The sequence below is a fragment of the Phyllostomus hastatus genome, unplaced genomic scaffold (assembly GCF_019186645.2).
Source record: "Phyllostomus hastatus isolate PE091 unplaced genomic scaffold, TTU_PhHast_1.1 phas_contig_36, whole genome shotgun sequence".
Lineage (NCBI taxonomy): Eukaryota > Metazoa > Chordata > Mammalia > Chiroptera > Phyllostomidae > Phyllostomus > Phyllostomus hastatus.
In genome coordinates, this window is record NW_025333862.1 from 2,675,526 (window position 1) to 2,693,658 (window position 18,133).

The window sequence follows — 18,133 nt, forward strand, 5'->3', positions numbered from 1 at the left end:
AGCTTTCAGTCACTTCCCCCTGCCATCCACCAGCAAACTGGACCCTTCTGGTGCTGATTCCCAGGTGGGTGGGTTTGTGTACATTCTAGGACCCTGTGGGTCTCTCCAACAAACTCTCCTGTGAGGCTGGGAGTTTCTTTCACTGCCACCTCAACCCCCACAGGTTTTTACAGGCACAGGTTTTGAGGCTTTATTTCCCTGCACTGGAACCCTGGGTTGTGTGCTCTATCTTGCTCCCCAGTTGTTCCTCCTGGTTTATCTGCATGTGTATGTGGGACTGCCCAGTCCACAAGGCATGCTGCGAGTCCTTTCTACCTGGCTGCCCGTCTCCACCCCTCCTACCAGTCTGGATGAATGTTTCTCCTTTAACTCTTTGGTTGTCAGACTTCCATACAGTTCAATTTTATGTCACTTTTGGTTGTTTTTTGTTTTTAAATTTGTTGTTGGCCTCCTTTTGGTTGTGCCAGGAGGCACAGTGTGTGTGTCTATGTTTCTATCTTAGCCAGAAGTCAATAAAATATATTGATAATAAAAAGAAGAACAAAGTTGGAGGGATCATGCTACCTATAATATCAAACTATAATGCCACAGTAATCAAAACAGCATGATAGCTCAAGAGAACAGAATAGGGAGCCCAGAAACAAGTCCATGCCTTTATACTCAATATTTGACAAAGGAAGCAAGCACATACAACGAGCAAAAGATAGCTTATTTAATAAATGGTGTTGGGAGAATTGGAGAGATACCTGAAGAAAAATGAAAGTAGACCACCTTCATACATCACACACAAGAATAAATTCAAAGTGGATTAAAGACTTAAATGTTAGACTTGAACCTTAAAAGTCCGGGAAGAAAACATAGGCAGTAAAAGCTCAGACACTGCTTGTAGCAATATTTTTTTCTGACATATCTTCTACGGCAAGAGAAACAAAATAAAAAATAAACAAATTGGACTATATCAAACTAAAAAGTGTTTGCACAGAAAAGAAAACCATCAACAAAATAAAAAGACAACCCACTGAATGGGAGAACATATTTGCTGATACATCTGATGAGGGGCTAGTATCCAAAATTTAGCCCTGGCTGGTATGGCTCAGTGGATTGAGTGCCGGCCTGCGATCTGAGGGGGTGCTGCTTTGATTCCCAGTCCAGGGCACATGCCTGGGTTGTGGGCCAGGTCCCTGTTGGATGATGCGTGAGAGGCAACCACACACTGATGTTTCTCTCTCTCTCTTTTTCCCTCCCTTCTCCTCTCTAAAAATAAATAAAGTCTTTTTCAAAAAACAAAATTTATAAAGAACTTATAAAACTCAACACCAAAACAAAAAACAATCCAACATAAAAACGGACAAAGGACCTGAACAAACACTTCTCCAAAGAGGACATACACATGGCAAATAGACATATGAAAAGATGTTCAACATCTTGTATCATCAGAAAAATGCAAATTAAAACCACAATAAGATATTACCTCACACTGGTCAGAATGACTATCATGAATAAATCCACAAACAACTAGTGCTGCACAGATGTGGAGAAAGGGGAACCCTTTTGCTGTGTTGGTGGGAATGCAGATTGGTGTAGTCACTGTGGAAAGTAGTATGGTGTTATCTTAAAAAACTAAAAAAGGACCGGCTTTATAACTCTGTGATTCCACTTCTGGATTTATCCAAAGAAACCTAAAATCCTAATTCAAAAGAAAGTAAGCACCCCTATGTTCATTGCAGTGTTGTTTACAATAGCCAAGATTTAGAAGCAGCCCAAATGTCCATCAGTAAATGAGTGGATACAACTATGGCACATTTACACAATGAAATACTACTTGGCCATTAAATAAGAAGAAAATTTTACCCTTGGAGATAGTATGGGTGGACCTGGAGAATATTATACTAAGTGAAATGAACTAGTCAGAGAAAAACAAATAGCATATGATTTCACTTATATGTAGCATCTAATGAAAAAACTGAATTAACAGCAAAATAGAGACAGACATAGATAGAGAGCAGGCTGACAGCTCTGGGTTGGGGTGAAGAGGTGGAGGAATCAAATAAAAAAGAAAAAGGACATGGACAACAGTGTGGTGATTGTGGGGAGGGGAGGAACGGGTGAAGGTGGAAGTCGGTAAAAGGGGGATAAATGGTAAGAGAAATAATACAAAACAATAAAAGAAAACAAAAATACAATAGAGAAATTCAATAAAGGCAAAAGGTGAATAAAATCGATAAACCTGAGAGATGTCCAGCCAAGATGGAGACATAGGTAGACATACTGTGCCTCCTCGCACAACCAAAATAAGGTCAGCAACAACTCAGAAACAAGATAAAAACCAAACCTGACAGAAAATTGAACTTTATGGAAGTCAGACAACCAAGGAGTTAAAATATACACATTCATCCAGACCACTAGGAGGGGCGGAGTTGGGTAGTCAGGTGGAGTGGAGTTGCGGCACAAAAAGCAGTGACACCAGACACATAACACATCCTGGGTGCGTAAGGCATCCCAAGCACAAGACCCCAGCGGGTGGACCCTGGGAGCATGGCTGGCAGACCCAGTGAGGCGGCAACTGTGAAGCGAGGCACTGCACACAAGACACCTGCATGTCCGGGCCACATTCGCATGCAAATAAACCAGGCAAAATTGGACAGTGAGACAGACCAAGCAACCCAGGTTCCCAGTGCCAGAAACAGAACCTCAGGACACTGACTGAAAACACCTGTGGGGGATGAGGCGCCGCAGGGAGAGACTCCCAGCCTCACAGGAGAGTGCATTGGAGAGACCGAGAGGGTACTAGAACACATACAAGCCCACCCACATGGGAATCAGCCCCCAGTTTACTTGGGGGAAGCGGTGGAAGGGACTGAAATCCAACAGAGAGAGGAGTAAGTGCCATTGTTTCCTCTCAGACTCCGCCTCCACATACAACGTCACAACCCAGAGACTGGGTTGCCCCACCCTGGAGAACACCTAAGGTTCCACCCCTTACACGTAACAGGCGCAACCAGACCAAATAAAATAAAATAAAATGGCTCAAACAGAAGCTCCAGAGCCAATACTTTTAAACAACCAAGAGAGAGCCAACCTATCAGATGCACAGTTCAAAGCACTGGTGATCAGGATGCTGACATAATTGGTTGAATTTGGTCACAAATTAGATGAAAAAATGAAGGCTACGATAAGAGAAATGAAGGAAAATGCACAGGGAACCAAAAGTGATGAGAAGGAAACTAGGGCTCAAATCAATGGAGTGGACCAGAAGGAAGAAAGAAACAACCAAACAGAAAAGAATGGAGAAATAAGAATTCAAAAAATGAGGAGAGGCTTAGGAACCTCCAGGACATCTTTAAATGTTCCAACATCTGAATTATAGGGGTACCTGAAGGGGAAGAGGAAAAGCAACAGATTGAACGCATATTTGAACAAATCATAAAGGAGAACTTCCCCATTCTGGCAAAGGAAATAGACTTCCAGGAAGTCCAGAAAGCTCAGAGAGTCCCAAAGAAGTTGGACCCAAGAAGAAACACACCAAGGCACATCATAATTACATTAGTCAAGATTAAAACTAAGGAGAGAATCCTAGAAGCAGCAAGAGATAAAGGGACAGTAACCTACAAAGGAGTTCCCATCAGACTGTCAGCTGATTTTTCAAAAGAGACCTTGCAGGCAAGAAGGGGCTGGAAAGAAGTATTCCAAGTCATGAAAGGCAAGGACCTACATCCAAGATTGCTCTATCCAGCAAAGCTTTCATTTAGAATGGGAGAGCAGATAAAGTGCTTCCCAGATAAGGTTAAGTTAAAGGAGATCATCATCACCAAGCCCTTATTTTATGAAATGTTAAAGGGACTTAGCTAAGAAAAAGAAGGTAAAACACATGGGTAGTAAATGACAGAAAACTCACCATTATGAACAACCACATCTAAAACCAAAACAAAAACAAACTAAGCAATCAACTAGAACAGGAACAGAATCACAGAAATGAAGATCACAGGGAGGGTTAGCAACAGGGGAGTGGGATGGGGGAAGAGGGGGAAAAGGTACAAAGAATAAGTAGCATAGATGGTAGGTAGAAAATAGACAGGGGGAGGGCAAGAATAGTATGGGAAATGTAGAAGCTAAAGAACTTATGACACATGGACATGAACTAAAGGGGGGGAGAATGCAGGTGGGATAAGGGTGCGGAGGGGAGTGAAGGGGGGAAATGGGACAACTGTAATAGCATAATCAATAAAATATATTAAAAAATTAATAAACCTTTTATGAGAGTATAAGAGAAAAGAGAAAAGGCAATAATAGAAATGAAAAGGGTATCTATCACTACAGATCCTACAATCTAATTCTGATAAAAATATAATTTACCAAAATTGACAAAAAAAGTAATAGAAGACCCCTACAGTCCTATAATTGTTAACAAAATACACTGACTCAGATTAAAAAAAAAACAAAAAACCTTCCTATATATAAAGCCCCAGGCCCGGATGACTTCATTTGCAAATTCTACCCAACATTCAAGAAAAAATAAATTCCAATCTTACACAAACTAAGAGAAGAGAAGAAGGCAGGCATATTATTCTGCTTCTTATTTTGAAATAAGCACCACTTCAACACCAAACCCAGATGACAGGAGAAAATAAGGGAAGAAATCAGCGCCAATCTCACACACACACACGGAAAAATCCTAAACAAAATATTAGTAAGCTAAAACTACCAGTATTTGAAAAGTGTAAAACAACATGAGCAAGTTAGATTTATGAAAAGAGAAAAATTTTAGGTGCAGAAAGGTGTCTAATAAAATCCAATATTCATTCAAAATATAGGAAGGAAATTCAATAGGTAAAGGGTACCTATAAAAATCTACTTCGAGTTGGCATAAGACTAATACACTGAAAGTTCATCCTTTAAATTGGGAACAACACAATGAAGTTTGCAACAACCATGTTTATTCCACATTGTGCTGGAGATCTTCGTCAGTGCAGTAAAACAGGGAAAATACAGCCTTGGCCAGATAGTTCAGTTGGTTAGAGCACTGTCCTGATATGCCAAGGTTGTGGATTCAATGCTTAGTCAGGGAACATGCAAGAACAACCAAGAATGCATAAATAAGTGGAACAACAAACCAATGTTTCTTTCTCTCTCCCCCTCCCTGAACCTCCCTTCACTCCCTTGACCCCTCTTCTCCTCCCTCCTCTTCCCTCCACCCTCCTCTCCCTTCCCAACACTCACTCTCCCCCTTCCTTTCTCTCTAAAATTGATCTACATTCACACATATAAGAATAAATCAGACTTCCAGCCAAGATGGAGGCATAGGTGGACCCTTCGTACCTCCACACACAACCAAGATTGGAACAACAATTTAGAGGCAGAATAACACCCAGAACTGACAGAAAATTTATCTGAATGGAAGTCGGACAGCCAAGAATTTGAAATAGACCCATTCATCCAGACCGGTAGGAGGGGCGGAGACGAGCAGCCGGCGCGGGTCGCAGCGCTGAGAACAGGAGAATTGGGCGCATAAGACAACCGGGAGTGCCTAAGGCATCTGGGGCGTGCAAGATTGCAGTGGGTGGACCCTGAGTACACAAGCGGCAGCTGGCAGACCCAGTGAGGTGGTGATCGTGGAGCAGGGCAGAGCACACAACCCAGGATCCCAGAGAAGGAACTGAAGTTCCATGTAGAACGGAGCAGCTGCCATTCTTCCCTCTCGACCCCCCGGCCCCTATGTACAACATCACAATCTAGGGATTGTGTCACAATCTAGGGGTGCCCAGCACTGGTGAACACCTAAGGCTCTGCCACTCACCATAAGAGGAGCGATCAGACCAAAAAACAAAAGAGAGATGGCTCAACAGAAGAACAAATCAATGCCCTAGAACTCATCCTTTTAAGCGACCGAGAGATAGCCAACCTATCAGATGCACAGTTCAAAACACTGGGGATCAGGAAGCTCACAGAATTGGTTGATTTGGGTCACAAGTTAGATGAACAAATGCAGGTGACCATAAAAGAAATGAAGAAAAATGCACAGGGAACCAAAAGTGATGAGAAGGAAACTGGGACTCAAAACAATAGAGTGGACCAGAAGGAAGAAAGAAACAACCAAACAGAAAAGAATGGAGAAATAAGAATTCAAAAAACAAAAACGAAAACGAGGACAAGCTTAGGAACCTCCAGGACATCTTTAAACGTTCCATCTGAATTACAGGGGTACCAGAAGGGAAAGAGGTAGAACAACAGATTGAAAACGTATTTGAACAAATAATAAAGGAGAACTTCCCCATTCTGGCAAAGGAAATAGACTTCCAGGAAGTCCAGGAAGCTCAGAGAGTCCCAAAGAAGTTGGACCCAAGAAGAAACACACAAAGGTACATCATAATTACATTACCCAAGGTAAAAATGAAGGAGAGACTCCTAGAAGCAGCAAGAGATAAGGGGACAGTAACCTACAAAGGAGCTCCAATCAGACTGTCAGCTGATTTCTCAAAAGAGACCTTACAGGCAAGTAGGGGCTGGAAAGAAGTATTCCAAGTCATGAAAGACAAGGACCTATATCCAAAATTACTCTATCCAGCAAAGCTTTCATTTAGAATGGAAGGGCAGATAAAATGCTTCTCAGATAAGGTCAACTTAAAGGAGTTCATCCTCACCAAGCCCTTATTTTATGAAATGTTAAAGGACTTATCTAAGAAAAAGAAGATAAAAAACATGTATAGTAAAAGGACAGCAAACTCACAATTATTAACAACCACACCTAAAGCAAAACCAAAAGAAACTAAGCAAACAACTACAACAGGAACAGAACCACAGAAATGGAGATCACATGGAGGGTTAGCAACAGGGGAGTGGGAGGAGGAGAGGGGGGAAAAGGTACAGAGAATAAGTAGCATAGATGGTAGGTAGAAAATAGACAGGGGGAGGGTAAGAATAGTATGAGAACTGTAGAAGCTAAAGAACTTATAAGTATGACACATGGACATGAACTAAAGGGGGGGAAGTGGGTGGGAGAGGGTGTGCAGGGTAGAGGGGAATGAAGGGGGGAAATGGGACAACTGTCATAGCATAATCAATAAAATATATTTAAAAAAAGAATCAATTACTGCATAAATGAGTAGAACAACAAATTGATGTCTCTCCCACTCTCCAAAATCAATCAATAATTTTTAAAAAATATTTTATTGGTTGTGCTATTATAATCATCCCATTTTTTCTCTCCTTTATTCCCATATGCCCTGTACCCGCCACCCACCTTCATTTCCCCCCTTAGTTCATGTCCATGGGTCATACATATAAGTTCTTTGGCTTCTCCATTTCCCATACTATTCTCAACCTCCCCCTGTCTGTTTTGTATCTGTCATTTATGCTTCTTATTCTCTGTAACTTTTCCCCCATTCTCCCACTTCCCTCCCCACTGATAACACTCCATGTGATCTCTATTTCTGTGGTTCTCTTCCTGTTCTAGTTGTTTGCTTAGCTTTTTGTTTTTAGGTATGGTTGCTGATAGTTGTGATTTTGTTGTAAAAACACTTCATATTTTTTTATCTTATTTTTCTGAGATAAGTCCCTTTAACTTATTATTATTTCAAATAATAAGGACTTGGTGATGATGAACTCCTTTAACTTCATCTTATCTGGAAAGTACTTTATATACCCTTCCATTCTATAATGATAGCTTTGCTGGATAGAGTCATCTTGGATGTAGTAGGTCCTTGCCTTTCATGACTTGGAATACTTTTTCCCAGCCCCTTCTTGCCTGCAAGGTTTCTTTGGGAAAATCAGCTGATAGTCTAATGGGAACTCCTTTGTAGGTAACTGCCTCCTTTTTCTCTTGCTGCTTTTAAGATTCTCTCCTTCTCTTTAATCTTGGATAGTGTAATTATGGTGTGTCTTAGTGTGTGCTCCCTTGGGTCCAGCTTCTTTGGGACTCTCTGGGCTTCTGGGATTTCCCATAAGTCTATTTCCTTTGCCAGATTAAGGAAGATCTCCTTCATTATATTTTGAAATAAGTTTTCAACGTCTCGCTCTTTGTCTTCTCTTTCTGGCACCCCTATGATTCAGATGTTGGGATGTTTAAAAGTGTCCCGGAGGTTACGAAGCCTCTCCTTGGGTTTTGAATTCTTGTTTCTTCATTCTGTTCTGGCTGAATGTTTATTTTTTCCCTTCTGCTCCAAATCTTTGATTTGAGTCCTGGTTTCCTTCCCTTCACTGTTAGTTCCCTGTTCATTTTACTTTATTTCACTTTTTATAGCCTTCACTTTTCCCTCTATTTTGCGAACATACTCAATCATTTCTGTGATTATCCTCATTACCAGTGTTTTGAACTCTGCATCTGATAGGTTGGCTATCTCTTCATCACTTAGTTGTATTTTTTCTGGAGGTTTTGATCTGTTGTTTCATTTGGGCCATATATTTTTTGTCTTGGCTTGCCTGTTACATTGTAAGGGACAGACCCTTAGGTATTCATCAGGTGAGGGGCATGTGTCCAAAAGGGAGCAATGCCTCTTGCTCAGCTGTGGGCTGGCTTATAGTCCCCCCGCTACCCACAAGCAAATTGGGCACTTCTCGCACTGAGTCCTTGGTGGGTGGGTTTACACAAACCCATTCTAGGTCGGTCCATTCTAGGTCCCTGTGGCTCTCTTCAACCAACTTTCCTATGAGGTTGGGAGTTTCTCTCACAGCCATAACCCCGACAGGTTTTTTCAGTCACAGGTTTTGAGGCTTTATTTCCCTGTGCTGGAACCCTGGGTTCTGTTGTCTGTGTTGCTCCCTAGTTGTTCCTCCCAGTAGATTCTCACACAAATGTGGGACCATTCCCTCTGCCAGCTGCTGCCTTGTCTGGTCCTCCTGCCACTGCCTTTCTAAGAGTCCTCTCCACCACAGCTGCTTCTCTCTTCCCCTCATACAAGTCTGGACAAATGTTTCTTGTTTTTTCTTTATCTCTTTGGTTGATGGACTTCCAGAGAGTTCAATTTTCCAGCAGTTCTTGTTACTTTTTGTTTTTGTATTTGTTGTTGTCCTTCTTTTGGTTGTGTGAGGAGGCAAGGTATACCTACTTATGCCTACATCTTGGCCAGAAGTCTCCAAACAATAAATAAAAAAAAAAAAAAAGAAAAATATATAAAAGTATAAGTACTATATTCACCTCCTCTCAAGACCACATCAAAATTATGAGTGAACAGAAAACAAACTTCATTAAGAACTACCTGAAATCTAGCTGAACAGAAGTCTTATAACTAAGGATATACAAAAGAAGCCACGTGGAGAATGGTAGGAGGGGCAAAGGCACAGAACAGGTTGGTCTCACACCCACATGAAGGGGTTAAGTATCAGGAGAGATATCTTGGCTGCAGAGGTCCCACCCTGAGGAGTGAGGGATCCCAGTTCCACACCTGGCTCCCCAGCCTGGGGTTCCAGTGCTGGGAATAGAAGTCACCATAACTTCTGGCTGGGAAAACCAGCAGGGAGTATGGCTGAGTGAGATGAAGGCCTTTTGGAGCCCCAGGCATTCCTCTTACAGGGCCCACACATGGATTCACTCAGTGACTAATTCATTTGCTCTGAGCTGCAGTGCTGGGGCAGCCAGTCTGAGAGCACCAGGGTCAAATGGGGAGAAACTGAGTTTTCTGGCGTCAGGGTGAGGTCTGCAGAGACAGCTTTTTTCCAGACACAAGTGCTGGCAGACACCATTGTTTCTTTGTTGAACACTCCCCTACCCAGCCTGCAGGAACAGGTAGGCGCCACGTATGAAGTCTCCATGAACCTCGCTAACAGTTTTGCCCCATCCTGGTGATTCTCTGAGACCCTGCCCCACCCAAATTGTAGACCAGCCCAAGACTCTTCCAGTGGCTATCCAAACAAATGGCCTGTCTTGGCAGGCACAGTGGACTTTTCTAAAATCTCTCAAAGGTGCACAAACCCCAGACAAATATCTGGTCTTGGTGTGCCCCATATTTCTTGCTAGCAACCCAAAGCCTGGCACTACTGGCAGCCAGCATCAGTTTGAAGGTTAGCCTGTCCAAGTTGCCTCCAAATGCAGTTTAAGTGACAACCATCTGTAGATCACTCTGTAGCTCATACAGGTGGTAGTGGGTCAGGCACAGGCAGCAGCTGACCTTGGCTGGTACCAGAGCACCTCCAAAAAGGCCCCAGAAACAAACACATTCCAGTGGCCAGCTTCAAACCACACTAGAGCACCACCCAACTACCTCCACAAATTCAAGTACCAGAGCCTACCTAAAAGGAAATCACCCTCTGTGGGGTCTGATCCTTACAACAGTTCTTCCGTTATAGTCATGGCTATTCCCCAAAGCCAGTCAGCCTGAGGGTCAATCCCTCCTATTGATATGCCAACAGTAATCAAAGCTCAACTATAGGAGAAGAACATGCACAACCCACACAAGAAACACCCCTGGAACACCTTGCTCAGGTGAACAGGGAGACTGTTGCACTGAGCTTCACAGTACACCTAGTATGTAATGTCATTCTACCAAGACTGGGAGACAGAGAAGATCTACCTAATACATAGAAACAAGCATAGGAAGTCAGTCAAAATGAGGAAACAAAGAAACACATCACAAATGAACAGAACAAAACTCCGTAACAGGACCTAAACTAAAAATGGAGACAAGCAACCTACCAGATGCAGAGTTCAAGGCACTGGTTATAAGGCTGCTCAATGATCTCAGGGGAAGATTAGATGAACTCGGTGAGAACTTTAACAAAGAGATAAAGAAATAAAATGGAGATAAAAAAGATTTTTAAAATGTCAGAAATGAAGAATACAATAACTAAAATGAAGAATACGTTAGAAGAATACAGTAACTAAAAACAAAGAATACATTATAAGAAATCAACAGCAGATTAGATGAAGCAGAGAATCAAATCAAAAAACACCAAATCAGAGAAGAAAAAAATCCAAAAAATAAGATAGCTTGAGGTGCATCCAGGACCACATCAAGCACACTGACATTCACATCATGAGTGCCAGAAGTAAAAGACAGAGAACAAAGGATTAAAAACCTGTTTGAAGAAATAATGATGGAAAACTCCACTGACCTGGCAAAGGAAATAGACCTACAAGTCCCAGAAGCAGAGAGAATCTCAGACAAGATGAACCCAAAGAGGCCCATACGAATACACATCATAATTAAAATGCCAAATGTTAAAAAGAGAGAATCTTGAAAGCAGCAAGAGAAAAGCAGTAAATTACCTACAAGGAATGCCCATAAAACTGTCAGCTGATTTCTCAACAGAAACATTTTGTAGGCGAGAAAGGGATGGCACAAAATATTCAAAGTGATGAAAAGCAAGGACCTAACAACCAAGATTACTCTACCCAGCAATGCTATCAGAATCAAAGAAGAAATAAAGAGCTTCCCAGCCAAGAAAAAGCTAAAGGTGTTCATCACCACCAAACCAGTATTACAAGAAATGTTAAAGAAACTTCTTTAAGAATAAGGAAAAAAGATCAAAGATATGAATAATAAAATGGCAATAGGTGTGTTCTCCTCTGAAGCACAACTGTGCCTCCCCACCTTCTTTCCCTGGGGCGCTCGCGCGCTCTCTCTCTCTCTCTCTCATGTGCCCATACTTTTCTCTTCCCCCTCTTTTTTGCCCCCAGGTGCATTACCTTTCCCTTATTCTCTAAGCCCGAAGGGCCCTTCTTTTGTCTCTGTAACTTATTTCCTGGGCCCACACAGCCCAGCTGGCTCCTCTTTTCTACCTCTGTCATTTTCTAAATAAATTTTCTCTTATAATGGGCAATAACTACATACCTATCCTCAGTTACTTTAACTGTAAATGGATTAAATGCTCCAATCAAAAGACATAGGGATGGCTGAATAGATAAGAAAACAAGACCTTTATATGTGCTGCCTCCAAGAGACTCACTTCAGGTCAAGACACACACAAACTGAAAGGGATGGAAAAAGACACTTTATGCAAATGAAAAAAAAAAGCTGGTGTAACAATACTTATTCAGATAAAATAGATTTTAAAGCAAAGTCTGCAACAAGAGACAAAGAAGGACTCAATGACTTCCGGTCAAGATGGAGGAATAGTTAAACATGGCTTATCTCCTCGCACAACCACAATAAGAATTACAACTAAATTATAAAACAACTATCATCCTGAATTGTCAGAAAATAGAGCTATATGGAAGTACGGCACCCAGGAATTAAAGAAGTCACATTCATCTAGACAGGCAGGAGAAGCAAAGATGAGGAGATGCAGAATTGGTGGTTCCAAACCCACATGTGGTAGATAAAAATTGGTAGGGTTACCACGGGAGTGAGAGATCCCCAGCCCCACACCAGACCACCCAGCCAGGAGTTCCAGTGCCAGGAAGATAAGTCCCTATAACTTCAGGCTGTAAAAACCAGTGGGGTTGGGGTGACAGAAGACACTGCAGGATTCTTAGATATCTCCTCTTAAAGGGCCTTCAATGAACTTAGGACTTTCGCAGACTCACTCCCTCTGGTATCCAGCACTGGGGCAGCAGCAGTAGGAAGGGCACCAGTAGCATATGTGAAGAAACTGAAGTGCTTGGTACCAGAGTGAGAGCCAGAGGAAAGCTTCCTCCAGGACAAAAGTCCAAAGGCCAGGCAGTAGCACTCTTCCCTTTCTGAGCCCTCCCCCACAGAGAGCCATAGAGCAGTGATACCATATTGGAGAGACTGTAAACCAGGTTCACATGGGCTTCCGCACCCTGTTGATTACCTAAGGCTCTACCCCATCCAACTACTGGTGCACTTTTCTACAATAGGCTACACTACTAAGTCAGGGAGTCAAAGCAGCTCTGCCTAATACACAGAAACAAACACAGGAAGGCTGCCAAAATGAGGAGACAAAGAAATATGGCTCAGACAAAAGAACTGAACAAAACTCCAGAAAAAGAACTAAACAAAATGGAGATAAGCAATCTATAAGATGCAGAGTACAAAGCACTGGCTATTAGGATGCTCAAGGAACTCATTGGATTCTTCAACAGCATGGAAAAGACCCATGAAGAAATGAAAGTTACACTAAGTGAAATAAAGAAAAATTTATAGGGAACCAATAGTGGAGTGGATGAAGCCGAGAATCAAATCAATGATTTAGTACATAAGGAAGAAAAAAACATTCAATCAGAACAGCAACAAGGAAAAAAATCCAAAAAAAAATGAGGACAGGTTAAGGAGTCTCTGGGACCACTTCAGATGTACAAACATTCGAATCATAGAGGTGCCAGAAGTTGAAGAGGAAGGGCAAGAAACTGAAAACTTACTTGAAAAAATAATGAAACAAAACTTCCCTAATTTGGCAAAGGAAACAGACATACAAGTCCAGGAAGCACAAAGAGTCCCAAACAAGCTAGATACAAAGAGGACCACACTAGGACATATCATAATTAAAATGCCAAAGGTTAAAAATATAAGAGAATCTTAAAAGCAGCAACGGAAAAGCAGAGAGTTGCCTACAAAGAAGTTCCCATAAGACTGTCCACTGATTTTTAAAATGAAACTTTGTAGGCTAGAAGGGAAAGGCAAGAAGTATTCAAACTGATGAAAAGCAAGGACCTACAACCTAGATTATCCTATCCAGCAAAGATATCATTTAGAATCAAAGGGCAGATAAAGTGCTTCTTAGATAAGGTAAAGCTAAAGGAGTTCATCATTACCAAGTCATTATTATATGAAATATTAAGAGACTTATTTAAGAGAAAGATCAAAACTATGAACATTAAAATGGCAATAAATTCACAACTATCAACAACTGAATCTGAAATACAAACTAAGCAAACTAGCAGAACAGAATCAAACCTATGGAGATCATTTGGATAGTTACCAGTTGGGAGGGGGAAGGGAGAGAATGGGGAAAAGTTACAGGGATTAGTAAGTACAAATTGGTAGATACAGAATAGACAGAGAGATGAGTACAGGAAATGGAGTAGCCGAAGAACTTATATGTGTAACCTATGGACATGAAATAAGGGGGGGGATGGCTGGATGGGGAAATGGGGGGTCCTGGGTAGAGGGGGTCAAAGGGGGGAAAATTGGGACAAATGTAATAGCATAATCAATAAAATACATTAAAAAAATAGAAGGACCCAGCAATTCCACTTCTAGGTATTTAACTAACGAAACTCAAAATACTAATTCAAAAAGACATATGCATCCCTATGTTTACTGCCACATTATTTATAATAGCCAAGATACAGAAGCAACCTAAGTGTCTGTCATGGATGAGTGGATAAAAAAGATGTGGTACCTGTATACAAAAGATTGTTACTCAGTCACATAAAAGAGTGAAGTCTTGCCATTTGCAAAATCATGGATGGACCTAGAGGGTATTATAGTAAGTACAATACGTCAGAGAAAGACAAATACTATATGATTTCACCTAGATGTCAAATCTAAAAATATAATATAAATGAACAAGGAAACTAGAAACAAATTCATAAATACAGAGAACATTTTGATGGTTACCAGATGGGAGGAGTGTTGGCAGGCGGGGGAAGGGGGGGTTCACGGGGGGGGGGGAGGTGGGGCACGGGCAGGGGATGATAACGGGCAAAGGATTAAGATGTGCAAATTGCCAGTTATAAAAACAGCCATGAGGATGTAAGGTACAGCATGGGGAATACAGTCAATAATATTGTAAAAATTATATATGGTACTAAACTATTAGGGTGATCACTTAAGTTATATAAATGTGTAATCACTATGTTGTATATCTGAAACTAATATAATATTGTATCTCAACTGTAAATGAAAAATAAAAAGTTACTTTAAAAAAAGTGTAAGTACTGAAAAACAAGAAATAAAACTACCATTATCATTATCCCCACAAAGATGCTATGATTATCTGTAAAGAAAATCCTAACGAAAAAAAAAAACACAATTACTAGAATAAGTAAGTCTAGCAGTCTCTGAAATAAAATCAATTTAAAAATTTGCCCTGGCTGGTGTGGCTCAGTGGATTGAGCACTGGCCTGTGAACTAAAGGGTTTTCTGTTCGATTCCCAGTTAGGGCACATGCCTGGGTAGCAGATCAGGTCCCCCCTGGAGGCAAACGAGAGGCAACCACATACTGATGTTTTTCTCTTTCTCTTTCCCTTCTCCTCTCTCTAAAAATAAATAAATAAAATCTGTAAAAAAATTAATAAAAAAATTTAATTGTATTTCTAAATATCAGCAAAAATTAGACAATAAAATTTTTAATGGATACTACATATTTAAAAGTAGCAGTAAAATATATCAAGTGCCTAAGAATAAATCTAATGAAAGAGATGCAAAATCTCTATCAAGAAAATGATAAAACTTTACTGAAAGATGTTTCAGAAGACCTAAGTAAAAAAGCACTACTATACCATGTTCACAGATTAGAAAATTTGACTCATGGACATGGACAACAGGGTGAGGATTAAGTGTAGGTGCAGGGGTGGAGGGTAAATGGGTTGAGTGGAGGAAAGCAAAAGGGGAAAATTTGGGACAACTTTAAGAGAGCAACAATAAAAATATTAAATTTTTAAAAAGAAGAAAATTTAATATTGTAAAGATGACAATTATGCCCAAAATGAAATACAAATTCAATATAATCCCTACTAAAAATCACAGATTTTTTTTTTGCTTTTTTTCTGTGTGCAATTTCACAAACTGATTCTAAAACTTATATATTTTCAAGGCAAAAAATTCTGAAAACTTTGCCTTTTTAAGGCAAAATTAATTTGAAAATAGCTGAATAACTTTAAAAAAACACATACACACAAAGTGGGAAAGATTGGAAGAACCTGCTTTACCAGATCAGAAGGCTCATAAATCTATAATACTTGAAGTATAGAATTAGATCCGAGATAGACAAACAGACCATAGAAAACAGATCCTTATATTTGTGTAAACATGATTTATATATGACAAAGATGGTATTGCAAAACTATAAGGAAAAGCTGGTCTTTTCAATAGTTTCAGTAAATGACAATAAATGGGATGGATGGGTGTCCTTATGGAAAACGGTGAAACTGAGTCCCTTATACCTCAAACCATACACAAAACTCACCTTCAGAGAGACAGACCTAGATATAAAAGGCAAAACTATAAAGTTTCTACAAGACAATAAAAAGAATGCCTTTACGATCTTGAAGTCAATAAAGATTTCTTAAGCAGGATACAAAATTCAACATCCATAAATGATAAGATTCATAGATTCAACTACATTAAAATTAGGAACTTCTGTTCATCAAAAGGTATCATAAAGAGAATCAAAAGACATGCCATGGAATGATAGGAGATACTAATATCTACAACACATATCCCTGATGAAGTACTGATATTCAAATATAGTTGACCCTCGAACAATGTGGGTTTGAACTGTACAGGTCTACTTATACACAGATTTTCTTCAATAAATACTATAAATGTATTTTCTCCTGCTTATGATTTTCTTAATAACATTTTTCTTTAATTTACTTTATTGTAAGAATACAGTATATAGTACATGTAACATACAAAATATGTGTTAATCAACTATTTACATGATCAGTAAGCCTTCTGGTCAACAGTAAGGTATTAATGGTTAAGTTTTTGGAAAGTCGAAAGTTAAAGAAGGAATCTCAACTTCGTGGAGGATGGGGTAGAGTGTGGGAGGGGTGTGGTGCCCCTAACCACAGCCTTGTTCTAAGGTTAACTATACCTACTCCTACAAATTCATAAAAATAAAAGAGAAAAGCCTTGAATAGAATTCATAGAAGAGGAAATCCTGATGGATAGGCAAATGAAAAGTTGCTTAATCTCATTGGGAATCAGAGAATAGCAAAGTAAAATTATGAGATACTGTTACACATCCACCAGAGAGACAAAAATCAGTTTGAAAAAGGCAATAATGAGGCCAGATGACAAACAAAAAAAACTTTTATACAATGCTGATGAGCGTGCAAAATAGTGCAACCACTTCGGAGAGCAGTTTCACATTATCTTATGAATGTAAAGACATGCATACTTTATGACCCAGCAGTGTCTGCTCTGGGTAGACACCCAAGAGAAATACATGTGCATTTGCACCAGAATACATGCAAAAGAATATTTACATTTTTATCAGTATGTTAATAAAACTTTATTAAATCCACATATATACTGTGTAAAAACATTATCCAATTGATGGACTTTAGGAAAGTTGAATGATTCACAGAACATACGTATACTTTTGCCATTTAATTATTTTCTTTTAGGTCGTAATTTTTCCAGTTTTAATTTTACCACTGTATTCACACCATCGTCCTTAAGTGGTGTAATACCTCTGGGGTAAGGAGCTGGTTTTTCCCATAGCTGTCAGTTTATAGTAATAGATCTAAGTTTTTATTCTTTCAATTTGAAGTATTTTTATGACCTAGGATATGATCTATCTCGATGAATGTCCCATGTGCTCCTGAAAAATATGTGTTCTGTTGTTATAAAAGAATATTTAAAAGAACATTGTTCACAATAGCCAAAAATAGAAATCATTCATATATCCCTCAAAAGTAGAAATGATAAACTGGTATACTCATATAATAGAACATTATACAACACTGAAAATAAATAAACTAGACCCACATCATAGATGAATCTTAAACAAAATATTGAACAAAGTAAGAAAAACATGAAATCATATATTCAGTATGATTTCATTCATATGGTGTTCAAAACCAGACAAATAAAATCATATTTTAAGGCACTCACTGAGTGGCAAAATTGCAAAGAGAAGCAAGGAAAAAATTACCATAAAAGTCAGAATAACCCTGACTGGTTATTCTGCTCTGTGGGTTGGGTACTGTCCCATGAACCAAAAGGTTGCCTGTTGACAGTTGATTCCTGGTCAGAAAACGTGCCACAGTTGTAGGCCAGGTCCCCAGTTGGGGGCATGTGAGGGCAATCAATGTTTCTCTCACATATCAATGTTTCTTTCCCTTTCTTTTTCCTTCCCTTCCCCCCTCTAAGAATAAATAAATAAAATCTTTTTTAAAAAAAGTCAGAATAATGTTATTTTTGGAGGGGGTCTCAACCAATAATGACCACATGGCAAAGGGCTTCTGGGGTTTCAGAAATGTTCTATTTCTTGACTTGGGTGACACTTGTACAGATGTTTACTTAATTATTTGCTATTCTATACATATATAAAATCTACATAATTT

At 39.8% G+C, this 18,133-nt stretch overlaps 1 protein-coding gene across 1 annotated transcript in view; it reads right to left on the reverse strand.

Annotated features, from left to right (window-relative positions):
* The window catches only part of COPA (COPI coat complex subunit alpha), a 66,690-nt gene that overhangs the window by 13,070 nt on the left and 35,487 nt on the right, over positions 1-18,133 (reverse strand). The window lies entirely within an intron of this gene.